This window comes from Dipodomys spectabilis, unplaced genomic scaffold (assembly GCF_019054845.1).
Source record: "Dipodomys spectabilis isolate Male_0828 unplaced genomic scaffold, ASM1905484v1 ptg000029l, whole genome shotgun sequence".
NCBI classification, from domain to species: Eukaryota; Metazoa; Chordata; class Mammalia; order Rodentia; family Heteromyidae; genus Dipodomys; species Dipodomys spectabilis.
Window position 1 is genome coordinate 976,399 of NW_024870706.1, and position 14,990 is coordinate 991,388.

The 14,990-nt window shown below is 39.5% G+C and overlaps 1 pseudogene; it reads right to left on the bottom strand.

The window, feature by feature from the left end:
- Positions 1 to 2,765: 2,765 nt before the first annotated feature.
- Positions 2,766 to 2,862, bottom strand: LOC122104647 (annotated as a pseudogene).
- Positions 2,863 to 14,990: the final 12,128 nt, after the last annotated feature.

Genomic DNA, 14,990 nt, shown 5'->3' on the forward strand with positions numbered 1-14,990 from the left:
TCTAATTTGAAGTTTTGTAAATTTTATGCTATGTAAAAGCCTTTCTGAGCTGAAGATTTAATACACTGATGTCAAACTAAATTTAATTATATGAATTACGTGTGTTGTTACACTTGTAATTTTGTAATCAACCTTTTATTTTATTTTATTTTTTTTAATTTAATTTTATTTTATTTGAGAACATACTGTACAGAGGGGTTACAATTACATGGGCAGGATAATGCATACATTTCTTACCAAGCATTGCAGCCTCCTCCTTTGTTTACCCTTCACCTCCCTTCCCAGCCTCCCCCCTCCCTCCCACCCAATCATACCCCCCCTCCCCCCCCCACGGACATTGTAAAGCTGGTTTTGACATGACATTTTGTACTTCTCATTGTTGCAACAGGTCCACCTGAATCCTTAAACGACTTGTTTGTCCCCATCTCCTCCACATGTTATAGTGACATCAAATATAGTGAAAGCGGGGGTTACACTGTGGGGGAGGGACATACAAAGCAACAAAGAAATAATCTTATAAATGCGTTAGAAACACATGCATGAAAGAAACAAAAACATTAAAATACATATTTGAGGTTTCGTTTTCCTAACATCACATTCTCTGACTTTTTCCGCTTGACTCATACCTATACTAGATATTGCAAATAAGGGAAACCATGGGACCTATGTTTCTTTGGGCCTGGCTTACTTCACTTAATATAATTTTTTCCAAGCCTTTCCATTTCCTAACAAAAGGGGAAATGTCATTCTTTCTGATGGAGGCATAGAATTCCATTGTGTATATATACCACATCTTCTTGATCCATTCATCTATTGAGGGGCATCTGGGTTGGTTCCATATCTTAGCTATGGTAAATAATGCTGCAATAAACATAGTTGTGCTGGTAGCTTTAGTGTGGTCTTTTTTGTAAACATTAGGGTAAATGCCCAAAAGTGGGATTGCTGGGTCATAGGGGAGTTCTATGTGAAGTCTTTTGAGGAACCTCCATACTGTTTTCCAAAGTGGTTGAACAAGTTTACATTCCCACCAACAATGAAGTAAGGTTCCTTTCTGTCCACATCCCCTCCAGCATCTGTTGTTGTTAGAGTTCTTGATTTTTGCTGTTCTAACTGGAGTGAGGTGATATCTCAATGTTGTTTTGATTTGCATTTCTTTTATGGCTAGGGATGTTGAACATTTCTTCATGTGTCTATTGGCCATCTTTCTTTCTTCTTCAGAGAAGCTTCTCTTTAAGCCTTTCGCCCACTTACTTATTGGGCAGTTGTTTCTTTGAGGATTTGTTGTTGGGTGGTTTAATTTTTTGAGTTCCAAGTATATTTTAGATATGAGACCCTTGTCCATTGTATGGCTAGTAAAGATCTTCTCCCAGTCCGTGGGCTTTCTATTGATCTTTCTAGCTATGTCATTTGCCCTGCAGAAGCTCCGCAACCTTATACAATCCCATTTGTCCAACCTTTCTTTGATTTGTTGTGTTTCCGGGTCTCTATTCAGAAAATTTTGGCCTGAGCCAAGGAGACGGAGGGTTTCTCCTATTCCATCCTGTAATGTTTTCAGAGTGTCTGCTTTGAGTTCAAGGTCTTTGATCCATTTGGAGTTGATTCTGGTGCAGGGTGATATATAAGGATCTAGCTTTAGTTTTCTACATGTAGTTAACCAGTTTTGCCAGCACCATTTACTGAAGAGGCTGTCTGTCTTCCATTCTATTGTTTTAGCTCCCTTATCGAAGATTAGATGGCTATAGGTCTGTAGGTTCATTTCTGGGTTTTCAATTCTATTCCATTGGTCCTGAGGTCTGTTCTTATGCCAATACCAAGCTGTTTTGATTACTATGGCTTCATAATAGAGTTTGAAATTTGGTACTGATATTCCTCCAGACGTGTTCTTTCCGTTGAGGAGAGTTTTTGCTATTCGGGGTCTTTTATTGTTCCATATGAATTTTTTGATTGCCTCTTCTATTTCCTTGAAGAATGAGGGTGGAATTTGGATAGGTATTGCGTTGAATTTGTAGATAGCCTTGGGAAGTATTGCCATTTTCACGATGTTAATCTTTCCAATCCAGGAGCATGGGAGGTTTTGCCATTTTTTAAGTTCTGTGTTGATTTCCTTTTTCAAGATTTTAAAGTTTTCATCATAGAGGTCCTTCACTTCTTTAGTTAAGTTAATTCCTAGGTATTTTATTTTTTGTGGGGCTATTACAAATGGAGTTGCTTTCCTAATTTCAGCCACACTTTTCTCATTGTTGGCATACAGAAAAGCCATTGATTTTGGGGGGTTAATTTTATAACCTGCTACTTTGCCAAAGTTTTGAATCAGCTTGAGTAATTTGGGAGTGGAGTCTATGGGATTCTTTAAATACAAGATCATGTCATCTGCAAAGAGGGAGAGTTTTATTTCTTCTTTCCCTATTTGGATCCCCTTTATGTCTGCATCTTGTCTTATTGCTGTAGCTAGGCATTCTAATACTAGATTGAAGAGAAGTGGAGAGAGTGGGCATCCTTGTCTTGTTCCTGAGTTAAGAGGAAATGGCTTTAGTTTTTCACCATTGAGTATAATGCTGGCTGTAGGTTTGTCATATACAGCCTTTATTGTATTGAGGAATGTTCCATGGATTCCTAATTTTTCCAAAACCTTCATCATAAAGGGGCGTTGGATCTTGTCGAATGCTTTTTCTGCGTCTATTGAGATAACCATGTGGTTCTTATTCTTGCTCCTGTTGATGTGATGAATAATATTAATTGATTTCATTTCTTGCATCTGAAGAATGAAAAATATGGAATACTTCTCAAGTTTTCATATTATCCTTTTGCAAGTGCCATGTTAATCTCTGTATTGTAATTTGAGTATACTTGCTGCTGATGCATGTAGTATCCTCTAAATTTAAGTTGTTAATGATACAATCTTTATACAGGCTTATATCTATGGGTGCCTACTTGTAACAAGGAAACCTTCTTGTTCCTAACAATGTTATCGATCTTATTTCCCTAATATTCTGTGAATATTGGAAAAATTATATTGATCAGTCGATTGTTCACATTTGCAAATTTTTTTTGTCAATGACTATCAAGTCTTTTTATTTGGAATTTTATCGTACTCTCAATTATTTATAGATAGGTCTAAAGGTGATGGCTTTTTCAAGTACTTATTTATCCAACTGAATTAGCTTTGTGGACCTAATGAATTCAAAGTAAGCATTGCTTAAGAGCTACTTCTAAACTTCTTCAGCTGACATTTTCCCAAATGAGGTGTTACTGGTACAAATGTCTACCTGAGCCTTTACCCTTCTTCCATGTGGGAACAGACCAACCAGAATATCTTACCCTGAAAACGTAAATTGTCTTACTTGAACAAAACTAATCTTGGTTACAAGGGATGATAGAGAGATGAACAGTTCAAACAGAACTGTTCAGACTAGAAGGTATTTTATCAAAATATAATTTTTATTATACCTTCCATTTCAACAGTAACTAAAGCCAAGAAGGTGAAAAAATTGTTCATATGCATGATTACTTAATGTCCTGGATTGTCTACCATCCAACCAGGCAGGAACTTACACTACTGCCTTTTTATCACCAAATATTTTCATAGTTGCAGGAGAAGTCCATATGTTTCTCCTCATTATTAGGCATTAAATTGATAATGTTTTAATCACAGTGTTTCCCCTTGCCTACATGCTGTAAATCTACAAATGGTAAAGCTTTAGGTCTAACTCTATCAAACACTGAGGCAGAGAAAATGGAATAATACTTTAAAACAGAGTTGCCTTTGATACAGTACTTACAACAGAACAATGCAAAACGTGTGCCTTTTAATTATATTAAATATAGTTATATATTTTATATTTATATGTGCTGATTTTATATTTCACACAATGAAACTTACTAGAATTAGTTGATAATTTGACAAATAAATTGATATTTATTCCAATAAATAGGATTGGAATATAAACAATTAGGTTTAAAAAATATATTAGAATATAAAAAAGTATCAATACAATGTCTTTAGTATAAACTTGTGATACATTCTAACTGTTCTGGGTCTTCTGAATTCACATGGTAAAAAAAATGTTTTCCTCTAATCTATAATGAATTTTACTCTGCTGCTCTGTTTATTGTTTTAACTCGCTAGTCCCAAACTTTTTCTCCATATTTCTGAAGCATTCCTACTGATTATGCACAAATTTTGCTAAGATGCCTAAAGCATATTATTCTTCTGCAGGACCCATGGGTCATAGGATCCCAGGTCCCAGGTACCTGCATCATCAGATAACAAGGGCAAGACTTCTTACCAAGGCCCACGCAACATGTCAACACAAAGTAATTGAAGACCCATCTCAATTTGTCATTTCCTATATTTCAGGGCCCCAATTCCTTTAGATGCAGGAATTAGCAGTAAGCAATTGTGAAATGCAAGGGAACTTAGCAATTGTTTATCAGAGAAAGTTATTATTTCTATGACCATTAATCCCAAGATTTATGCCATAAAGTCATCATAGGCTAACAGTTTCAAACTTGTAAGGGGGACTTTAAAATTACTTAATTCATATCATGAATACCTTATCTCTATTTTGACAAAATACTACACCTCTGCTAATGTGACGCCCTCCTTGTTCTGAAAAGAACACCACAATAAACTGAACTGCATTATTTTTCCACCACTGGTATTCTTGGGATCACAACACGTGCAAATATTATTTATATTTATACTTTTTTAGCTATCATAGATATTCAGGATGCTAAGATAGGAAAATTATGGTTCAAAGCCCACCCAGACAGGAAGGTTTCTTAGAATCTTATCTCCAAAAAACTTCTCCACAAAAGACAGACTCAAATGGCACTGAGGTTGAAGTGGTAGGGCACGAGCCTTGAACATAAACAGGCTCAGAGACTCTGTCCAGGCCAACAGTTCAAGCTCTAGGACGAACCAATAAAACAAAAACTAAATTGAAAACAAACCCCAAACCTAGCATTTTTCTCCATGTATACAGAGGCACGTAAATAAGGAAATGGCTTCCTGTGTTACATATAGGTAGAAGAAAGAAGATGTCACACAATTACTCTCTTCATACCATATTAAACCAAACCCTTAAAAATTGTTTTTTCTAAATATATAAATTAATGTCATCCATTTGTTGGCAACTCTGTGTAGATTATTCACTTTAACATGGTGTACATGACCTGTGGGAATTATCTAATAACTATGTTCTAATTATAACACTCTTGAAAGAATATCTAGGCAAATAGAATGCCAGAATCATTTGTGAATTTTTCAATTAATCCCTCTCCTTAAAAAGAATTTTGTAGTATCCTATGGAATATGAAATTACAAATAAAACCAAAAAATATATTTTAAACCTAAATTCTAATTTAACAAGGTCTACAAAGTCCCACATTAGACGAACTTTGCTATTTCTCCAGACTTAAGCTTTTGTAATCCTTCAACATTTATTTGGAATCCAACAGAATGATGCTTATTTACTTTTGCAAATTTTTGGATCGGAATCATGAGCTATTTTGCATCTAGGAATGTTCTGTAATGATGAGAGCATTTAAAACGCAAGTGAGGATATATATGAGTTGCATTCATTCTGAAACTTGACTTCTCAAAACATAATGACAAAATTAGCCCAAACTCTGAACTGTGTATTCTTTCTTGTTGTTTGGTTTGTTTTACTGAGACAAAATTATTCTACCTGGTCCAGGGAAGGTATCGTTATATAATTCCACTATCTAATCTCCTGTCTGAGTGCTAGAATTCCAGGCTTGTATCACATTGCCTTGCCATAGTTTGTTTATTTAATCTAGAAACAGACTAGCAATTTTGAACTTCTCCTATGATCTTATCCACTAGACTGATTGCTCAGACTGTTTATGTACTATTTTCAAAGATGTTTTTACATTTGACACAGGATATGAGCATTTTCAGATGCACCTGCAAGGTTCCCTGATTCATTCCACCAAGGATCCTATCACGTTAATAATGATTACTTGACTCTCTTACATCTCTGGTCCCTACCTATGTAATATTCTCAACTTTGGGGGAAAGTTCACTTGAGGGCTTTCTAATATTAAAAATTATCACTTGATTCGAGTCGTACTCAGGACCTATTTTCTGTTGTTTTCTAACTTTTCTACATATTCTGAGAGTTGTTTCATTTGTGTATTTTTGTGTGCACCTATAAGTGCCTCTGTGTGTATATGTATGTTTGTATGTATGTATGCAAAAACCTAAAGCTGTTATTCAGCAATCTTGCTCGTGACTGGTATTCCAGCTTTTGGCTGGTTAATTATATGTAGTGTCTCAAAGCCTATACTGTCCAAGCTGGATGTAAATTGAACTTCCCAGACTCCTTTACATTCTTAGGTTTTATTTTTCCAGGAGTATCAACTTTCAAACTTCAAACACTTTTGTGAGTGTAAAGTCTAACCTGTAGCCCAGATTTTTGACTCAAGAATTCATATAAAGGTAGATGAACATATACATTACATATCCTGAGTGTTCACTGTTAGAAATGTGATCATAAACCAAGTTGTTGTGAGATCTGAGGATTGGGGTTTAAAGCCAGCATGGGTAGGAAAGTCCTGGAGACTCTTTTCTCCAATAATTACCAGAAAACTGGAAGTGGCACTGTGGCTCAAGTGGAAGAGCACTAGCCTTGAGCTGTGTTTCAGAGGGACAGCGCCCTGTCCCATATTTCAGGTGCCACGAACAATAACAACAACAACAAGAAGAAGAAGAACAACAACAAAAGTATATAAGAAAAGGAATGAAAAAGATTGTGATCTTAGCCACCAGGTTCATTCCTATTATAATTCCTGTTCTCTCAAGATGGACTCTTTTTTTCCAGTTAAGTCTATTCTCCCATATCTGACTTGCACTGGAAACAGAATCATTCTTCCATTCTCCTTTTTGCACATTTACATGATTAGCAAGCGTGATTTGAAAGGGAGTGGCCTCATGCTTCATGTTCCACTTAGGAGTAATGCTTTCTCTATTTCACTCCCATAAATCTACATACTGGACTTGGCTTTATTGTTTCAATGTTTTCTTATTTGTAGCGTCTTCTATATTGTATTGAACACTTATACATAAACAAAGAACTTCTTTTTCTCCTATAATTGCTATTGTTTTTCTTACTGTTAACTCATGTACACTTGGGAAATTAATGCACAGCACATAGACTCACAATAAAAGATCTGAGAACCTTCTTCTCATTTAAAATTCACCTTAATTTACAGAGCACATAAGAAGTTTGAACAAAATGTTCTCATGGATAATGTATTTATAAGCAATTTAAATTTCATTTCTCTTTACTAAGTTGTCTCTGAAACACGTGTTAGCTCATGTCCAAAAGTGTCCTTGTGCTATATCAATGAAGCCAGAAAACATTCATTTTTTTTCTGGAGCAGCACCATAAATTGTTACTGGAAGTAACTGTTACTGGATGTGGAAACTGATCCCAGGAGAGGAATTGAACATAGAGAAATGACAAAGTTGAAGTTAACTATTGCTTTCTTCTTTGCTGTATAAGAAAAGGATCCTAGGCTGGAAGGAAACTCTGTCCCTGATTTTTTGAGTGTGTCCTTTACTCATATAAACCTCCTCTGTAAACTTCTGTCTGAGAGTATTACAAAAGGAAACAATATGCCATTTGAAGGCCAGCATAGAACAAAAGGAAGTAACTTTGTTTTAAAAGTGTTCTACTGCAAAGAAGCAAAGATATGGACATTTTAAGTGTCTTATGGATGGATATTTCATTCTTGAGATGATTCTATTGTTGCAGGAATCAGTTATCAATTCCTTTAGTCTGGTCCTGAGTTTTCCATAGCAATAAGGATTCCAAAATAGGATCCAGTGAGTATGATCAGCAAAAGCAGCCTCTTCTCAGACAACCATTATTTTAAGGAGAGTCCCAAAGAAATACCCAGGGTTTGTTTTGTTTGCTTGTTTGTTTAGTTTGTGCTGGTTCTGAGGCTTGAACTTAGAGACTTGCCCCTGTCCCTGAAGAGTTGTCTTTCTTTCCCACCTGGCCCAACGCTAGTACTCCACTACTTGAGCCAAAATTCCACTTCTGTCTTTTTTGGTGTTTAATTACAGATAAGAGTTTGACAGACTCTTGCCTGGGTTGGCTTTGAACTAACACAGTAAGAAAACTAAGTGACATCAATTGTATGTACTTCTCTTTTGAACCAAAAAATATTAGATGAAGTTTATTATAAAGCTAGTATTGACAATTTTTAAAGAAAAGAATATGTTTAGCAAAAAAACATAACAAATAACTCAGCAAAAGTAGGTGCACCACTAAATCATTTGGGACGATTACTATTGACTTCATCATTCCTTTGGGGGAAACTTAAAGCCATATTTGCACTTTTTTGTTGGTTGTGGGGATTGAACATTGATCCTGGGCACGGTCTCTCAGCTCTTCAGCACAAATTGAGCACTCTACCACTTTAGCTACAGCACCACTTCCGGATTTCTGGACTTAATTGAAGATAAGTGTTTCATGGACTTTCCTGACCAGGCTGACTTTGAAACACAATCCTCTGGTCTCAACCTCCTGAGTAGCTAGGATTATAGGCATGAGCCACCAGCACCCGGCTCATATTTGCATTTATATGTATTTTATGTCACTATGTAGAGAAAGAATGAAAGAAATCTGAACCAAATGTTGTGACAGCATTTCAGAATAATTGAGGTAGCAATAAATATGCCCCCTTTTTCCATTTTGTTACATTAATGACTCATGAGCTATTGGACTCTTAAATTAACATCCTCTTTCCTCTTTGTAGGTGTATTTAGTATAAGGAAATGTTCATAAAGAAATATAGAAAGACATATTTTTAGAAAGTAATGGAGATCAGGTATAAAAGAACAGCATAGAAGGAGATACATTTATCACACAGAGATTAAGAACTAGCATAGGAAATTTTGAATGCTAAAGGCAATGAGGCATATGCTTAGTTGATAACTCGTTCTTCAATAACCAAAAATGGTTGCCTAGAACGGTTTTTGCTATACCTTAGTTACTATCATTTTTTCATTCCATCTGGAGTTATTCTTTCACCTTTGTCACAACTAATAATTAGCCTCTGCTTTATTGGTGCGATGACTGGCCAAAACAGTTTCCAAATCTCACTTAGACTATCCTTCTCATTGTGATTAGCAGTGACCCTACTCAAAAGCTTGGAATCTTTGAATTTCCAGAATTAATCTTCACCTGACATCTAAGCACATTCCTGGCATTAATTGCTGTGACCTAATGAACAAAACATTTTTTCAACGCAGTATCCTAACATAGGTAAAGTACATGAATTAGGGACTATTGTCAGGTATCAGTATGGAAAGAGCAATTATATATTCCAGGTATGGGTTCTGTATTTTGCATTTACTATCTAAATGTTCATTGTTGTTGTTGTTGCTGTTGTTGTTTTGGCAGTCCTGGGGCTGAAACTCAGCACTTGAGAATTATTCCTCAGCTTTTTTTTTCCTCAAGGCTAACCCTCCACCAGTTGAGGCACAGGACCACTTCCAGTGTTTCCTTTTCAATTTTGGGTGCTGAGGAATTGAACTCAGGGTTTCATGCATGCTAGGCAATCACCATATTATGAAGCCACATTCCCAGAACCCTAAATGACTTTCTTAAGATGGCATTACATTTTCATTCTGTAAGTATGTGTCATAATTTTAGCCAGAAATTTTTTTTTAGAAAAGAGCGTTGAACACAGTACCCAGTCCAGTAAGTCTAGATGGACAATGGATAACTGTCACAGTGTAGCCAGGGTACAGAAGGACTTACCTCATGGAGCTGGTACAACAGACTGAGAGAGACAGCTTCTGACCCAAAGCCTACCTCCAGAATGAGAGGGCCATCTTGGTTCCAATCACATGGGGATGCTGGGCCACCTCCTCTAGCACCCATTGAATCAGTTCCTGAGAGAGAAAGAGAAAGAAAGACGGTCAGAATTACACTTAAGCCAGGTGACAGTGGTTCAGGCCTATAATCCTAAGTACAATGGAGGCTGAGATATGAAGATGATGGTTTATAGCCAGCCCAGGCATAAACCATTGTGAGACTCTTATCTCCAAAGAACCACCAGAAAACTGGAAGTGGTGCTGTGACTAAAGTGGTAGAGTGCTAGCTTTTAGCTGAGTAGCTCGGGGAGCTGCCCCAGGCCCAAAGTTGAAGCCCCATGACTGAAAAGAAGTGGACTTCTCACCACAAGAAGTGGACTGAATAGCACCCATTGTCCTAGGGAGCATAGCAGAGAACTCAGGCTGAGCTTCCTGTCAGCTGGGCGTCATTAGTAGGTCACCCGGCTTCTCTGTGCCTCAGTTTCCCCAGCTTCAAAACTGAACAAAGTGAAGAATCCGGTTACTCATGGAGATAGGCAATAATCCCATACCTGTTGCACCATTAATTACACACACCATCTGAGATCTTTCCGGGTATCTTCCTTTCATATGCTCACAGAATTGCCAAGAACAGTATCAGATGGACCCTCCCTCTGTGCCTGCCCCTGCTGCAGAGATCCCTCTGTATTCATCCTTTGTTTCCTTACAACTGTCCCATGAGTAGATTAAAGTACAATGGTTGAGGCCCAACCCAGAGCTTCACCTCTGGTCAAGAATCGGCTGCCGTGGACTGAGTTTGGGACAATCCATCTAAACCAATGACTGAGCATGGTGCTACATGTCTACCATTCAAACTACAGAAGACCGGGCCTGGTGGCTCATGCCTGTTACAGATAGGAGGACCATGATCCAGCCCAGGCTGAGCATATATTAATTCTTCATCTCAGAAATGCCCAAGACAAAAAAGCTTGACTTGCATGGTAGAAGATCTGACTGGCAAGCTTAAGGCCTTGAGGTCAAACCCTAATATAGCAAAAAGAACGAGAGTTCCAGTGCCAGAGGCTCATGCCTATAATCCTAGGTACTCAGGAGGCTGAGATCTGAAGATCACAGCTCAAGATTTAAAATAGGGTTGGCCTTGCCCATCAGGCGTCATGATGAGAAGACCCAGAGTCTGACCTATGCTGTTGTGCTCCATACTGGCAGAACTCATAGCCTTACTAAGTGTTGGTCATATTCTCTGTCCCCTTGGGAAGCCATCCCCTGCAGGCCGCACTCCCAGGTCCTCCCAAGCTCCCACTGCCACCATCCAGGCCCAAGGGAGTACACAGCTCCATTGCACACAGATCCCTTGTTCTTGTAATTTTACAGTGCTGTGTCCCCTTCAAGCCTCTCACCCTTCCAGGCCCCCAGACCTCAGCTGTGAAGCCCATACATAGATAGCAGGTAGCAGGTAGAAGTTACCAAAGCATTCAGCCTCCTTGTTACAACCCACTTCTACACACACACACACACACACACACACACACACACACACACACACACACACACACACATCCAGACCGGTGACAGATGACTCATCCATGCAACACCTGCAATTTGCCAACTGATCACTCACCTGAGCACAGTCAGGCTGTACAAAGAAAAAGATGATCTGTCTCTCTGTCTGTCTTTCTCTGTCTCTCTCTGGCTGTCTTCAGGTGAAAGGTTGGCTAAACACAGAAGACAAGGGCTCACACAGCAAGGGTTTCTAGCTTCTGCATTCAAAACCTCCCATCCCCAGAAAAAAAGGAAAAGACCCCAGAAGGCAGGTGTAGACATGCTGCTCCACACCTCTGACTAAAGCCACCGGGTTCCCACCAGGGAGAGGAAGTGTGCCGATGTATGGCTGTGTGGCTCCCACTGCTCCAGGCCAGGGGATCTGTGGCGCCCACTCCTCACCCCATCCTGCATCTCCCCGTTTCCTGGGACACTAGCCGCTGGGGATGGGGGTGGGATCCTCGGGTCAACACCCACCCCCACCCCTGGGGAACATTTGTGCCAGGGCCTGGGCCAGACTGTGGGGCACAGGGGAGGCAGGGTCCAGGTTGGAGGGGAGGGGATATGGGGTCGCAGGGTGCGGGGCTGTGTGGCAGCCACTCACATGTGTTGCTGGCAGAAGCTATTGGCAGCTGCTCCAGGGGGGGCAAGCAGCAATGGCAGAGGCATGACAGACACTCAAGCCCTAAGCAGAGGACAGGGGAGCCAGGATCAGTTCAGGGCCCTAAGCTGGTTCGTGGCACACCATTGTACCATTGCCTGAGGAAACCATGGGTCTGAGCCCTCAACACCAGGTTTGAAATGCTGCTCCATGTGAAGGGGGGGAGAGGGCCGGGGCTCAGGCAGGTACATGGTGGGCCTGAGGAAGGCCTCTCCTCCTAGGCCTCAAGTCTCTTGCTCACCACTCAGCCACCTCTACCTTCCTCAACTGCTGGTAATGATGTTAACAAACGGAGGGAATCAAGGTGCTACTTGGCAACATGGAATGTGGGCGTGGCCACAATTCTTGTATCCCATTGGTCAGAAAGAACCATGAAACAATGGGGGTGTGGCTGGAATCCTGTGATGTAGGCAGAATGGGCGGAGTCAAAATGATGGCAGCCCCTTTCCCAGGGAACTCTGTCCAATCCAGTTGGGGACAAGAGAGTGACCTGCTTTAGCCTGATGACTGCACAGATTGTTTTGTATGTCTGTTTGTTCCCAGACCTTGAACTCAGGATCTGGGCACAATCTGTGAATTGCTTTTGATCAAGTCTAGCTCTCGACCTCTGGAACCACACTGCTTTACTTCTGGCTTTGTTGGCACAAGTTAGACAGGACTTTCCTGCCTAGGGTGACTTTGACCATGATCCTCCATTCACAGCCTTGTAAGTTTTAAGGAAGACTGCTGAGAGCCACTGATGCCTGGCTAATAATTGGTTTTGCTGATGTTCCTGGACAGACCTGTGAGTTACCTGTCCTCAGGTTTAAGTGGTAGGAGCTGGAGCCCACAGTTTGAATCCTGGTCCTGCCACCAACAAATGGCAGGAGATCCTATGGAACTCATTCCTATTCATGTGATTACCAAAGAAATGTGATGTATGTCATGATTAAATGGGCAGTACTTGAATCACTTGAGGATAAAATTATACACAATTACATTATAAGACACTGGTCAGTATTAATTAATACTTTATGAAGCATTTAAACAATCACATTCATTAAATGGAGGCCAAATGAAATACCTACGAATTGGGCATCACATAGCATGGAGATTCCAATTTTTTTCTGCCAGGACTGGGATTTGAACTCATGGTCTAGGTAACCCTGCTGTTGCACTGTGTGGGAAGGGGAAGCTTGCCTCCTTGAATTCAAGAAATTCAAGTCTGTTCCTTAGGCCTGAAATCGATGCCCACCAGTAGAAAACATCCTATTTGTGCACATTTTAAATATATGATTTATATACATATGTTGATTCCATATTGCATTCAGTGTAGTTATTTATTTTATTTTTTGTTTTATTCATGTATTGACTACTCATTTTATTGACTATTATGACACATAGAACAGTGGTTACATTGATTACATAGGATAAAGGTTTGCATATGTATTGCACATCCTTCCTGACACCCAGAACTTTCACAGAAATGGAAAACATGTGTCATCATCAGCTTCTTACTACACGATTCATTTTTTGGGAGTGCTGGCATCTGAAATCACAGCCTACAAGGCCCAATTCATGAATGGGTGAGTGTCAGCCTGCCATCCTGGGGCAAATTGAGCTGACAGGCAGTTCCAAGTACCTGAGATCGAGCCCCAGCGGTTGACAAAATAAGAACAGATTGACGTGCAGATGGTAGTACACAAATAAATATATATCGTTATAGAGTGTCAGAGATGTCTATACATTATTCAGTTATATAGGCTACACTCCTACCAATTCTTAGGTATTTATAATGCCTCCATGTAATTAATGTTATTGTTTGCATTCTTAACAAACTATTAAGTAAATCAATCAATATCCTGAAATTATTGCATTCTGTAACAGTATTCTTTTAACGCTTCATAAATATTAAATAAAATCAGTCTCCTGAAATGATGCTGTCTAATTTTATAGGAGCATCATACACCATCAACTCATTCAACTGTGACATTGATAATATTACCTTGTTATTCCCATGGATGGGAACGAGTCTCTTAGTATCTTCTGCCATTGATTGGTGTCAGGACTGGGATTCGAAATCAAGGCCTACATTGCCATGTGGACCTATGACTTCTTCAATAGTCTGACAACCTTCAGCAATGCAAGGTGAAGTGCCTTTGCAACAGTGTCATTCAGACCCAGGAGGGTCACCGTGCAAAGGAAGAAAACATAAAAAGGCCATCTCGCTGCATTTTTTTCTGTACATTTTTGCCACAAAAGGCCTGGGGGTCTAGGATCACAGGATCTACTGTGGGTCCAGTGGCCGCACCTCAACATAAGGTGATCGAAGCTGAGGCAGAGTTAAAACCTGAGTTCAAGCTCCCTGCTGAGCAAAAAATAATTGAAAGAGATTAGCTCCCTGGCTTGCAATTCACCCCCTTTATTCTGCCAGGCTTTGGATTTGAACTCTGGGTAAATCTGCAGCACTGTGGAAGAAGTGGAAGCTCACTGTACTTGAACATAAGAAAGTCAGGCCTGTACTCTAAGCCAAAATTTAAGCCCCAGCCTTGGAAAACATACTATTTATATACATTGTAAATACAGAATTTGTACTTACCTATGGATGTTCAGTCCATACACGTTTGGTGTGGTTGTTCCTTGTACTTTTTGTTTTATTCATTTATTTACCATTGATTTTACTATGATGACACCCATTCCCTTTATTACATTGATGACATCCTATTACATGTAATCTAAATTTGTAGATGTGTTCTCCATCATGCCTGACACCAGGACACTGAGAGAAAAGGAAAAAAAAGTTTAACACTTGGCTTCTTACTGCATGATCCAATTGTTGGGAGTGCTGGAATCTGAACTTAGGGCTTAGCAGGACCAATTGGTGAATAGTTCAAGGTGATAACAGCAGCCTGTGAGCAACAACGGAGTTAGGCCATTCCCAGGATCTGACATTGATCC